We start from the raw sequence: 1999 nt of genomic DNA, 5'->3' as shown, positions 1-1999 counted from the left end.
AGAAAGCTTTCTGGCACTCACACTAGTACTAGCTTCCTTGAACATGCTCCACATGTACTTTCAGACCTTTTCTTTCTTCTCAAACCTCCTACCTCATTGCTAGTCTTCTCAACTGCCTCATTTTATGGACCAAAAGAAGCCATTGGATGGAAACTTTTTTATCTATTCAACATCAAATCTACATATAAACATCCACTTCCCCAAACAAAGCCCAGTTTAACCTCTTTGTAATTTCCCCTGTTGCAATAGAGAAAATAGCTTTCTATCTCCATGTCCTAGGCCTCCCTATCATTTTGTGAACAAATAAGTTGTTCATTAAACCCTGTTCTGCTTGAGCTCTCTAGGGATGTTTCTATTTCCTACATTTTATGCTGACTGATACACTAAAACCACAGTTTTCTCATCTGATAAATGGGTTTAATAATAATACCTACAACATCAGTTTTCTCATCTGATAAATGGCTTTAATAATAATACCTACAACATCTGGGAAAGATGGGTTCCACACTTTAAAGACCACACATATCATAGCTACATACAAAATGCACTTATTAAAGAAAATGTAGAAAGCATTTTCACTTGGTAATCTGTGCTCAGAACAAAGTGTCCCCTCAAGTATCCACTCTCATAATTAACACTACTCTATAAATATACCTCCATAGTTTTGCTCTATATTCTGACAACAAAACTATCAGAATGCAGTAAAAGTTTGTGCTTTTTTAATGAGGTGAGGTTTTTGTATGTGTATGTTTCATGGGACAATTTTAAATACAGTTTGATTTAAGGCATTGTGTCTTGCCCTTACACTGCAGTGCCTAGAAAGTGCAATGTCATTTCCTGTCCCTGTGCAAGTATAGAGCTTGCCAGTTACTTATTATGGCAGTTCAGCCTTAAAACTGCCATGGAATTTTCTACAAATTTGGGTCTTTCAATGTTTTGTATGGAACAAAAACTAAAGGCAAGTTCAGGTTGCCTTCATCAAGCTCTTCATTGGTGGGCCCAGAAGAGCAACCACCAGGTGGAGGAGCTCCATCACTAGGGAAGCCCCAGGCATTCCTCCTGGCTTCCCTCCTGCTCTGGGACAGCTTGGGAATCGTAGGGCTGCAGACTTTCTCCAGCTCTTTAGGGCTGCAGACTTTCTTCAGCTCTTTCTGCTGGTGTTCAAATTCTTCCTTCTCTGCAGTCTGATTCTTATCAAGCAGGTGATGATTTCATTACATTTGTCAAGAATCTTCTGTTTGTCCTTATCATTGAGTTTAACTTGAATTTTCTCATCTTCAGCAGTTGCTTTTATGTTGATTGCAAAGAATTCAGGTGAATTTTTGGAAGATAACTTGTCCCACTGCTTCTCAGCTTTATACTTCTCAGTTTCTTGGCCCATATGTGTACCATCTTCCTTGGTCAAATGGTTCTTGTGGTTAGTGATGGTATTCTTGTTCTCTTTTCCTGTCTTCTTATCCACAGCAAAGACATTGAAGACACATTGACATCAATATGAAAAGTGAGTTCAGTGTGAGGAGCACTACAAAGTACAGGTGGTATGTTTGTGAGTTCAAACTTCCAAGTAGGTTCACATCATTGTAAACCTGAATGAGCATACCTGACTGGTGGTCGAGTATGTAATTAAGGCCTGGGTCTACTTCAGGACCAATTATTTACATTAGAGTGGTGGTTATTGTTTAGGAAGGTTATTAATTATTGATTCAATTTCTTATCTTTTTAATTATTGACATTATAACAGATGTCAAGCATTTTACAGCTCTTTGCTCCCCTCCACTCAGCCATTGTCATATCCCAGGCCATCACTACATTATTGTCTATGTCCATAGGTTGTGAATATATACATATACTAGAGGCCCAGTGCACAAATATGTGCATGGGTAGTGTGCCTAGCAACTGCTGGCTTCCACTGCCACCCACTGCCATCTATGCATTGCTGATGTCTGCCACGTTCCGCGGTGCCCCCTTGTGGTCAGCACATGTCTAACTCCCAGTTGAT

The 1999-nt window shown here is 39.6% G+C and overlaps 1 pseudogene; it reads right to left on the bottom strand.

The window, feature by feature from the left end:
- Nucleotides 1-911: 911 nt before the first annotated feature.
- Nucleotides 912-1598, bottom strand: LOC102755825 (annotated as a pseudogene).
- Between the last annotated feature and the right edge of the window lie 401 nt (nucleotides 1599-1999).

Source organism: Myotis davidii, unplaced genomic scaffold, assembly GCF_000327345.1.
Source record: "Myotis davidii unplaced genomic scaffold, ASM32734v1 scaffold576, whole genome shotgun sequence".
Lineage (NCBI taxonomy): Eukaryota > Metazoa > Chordata > Mammalia > Chiroptera > Vespertilionidae > Myotis > Myotis davidii.
The sequence above is the reverse complement of the archived record's forward strand: the minus strand, read 5'-3'. Positions and strand labels throughout refer to the sequence as shown.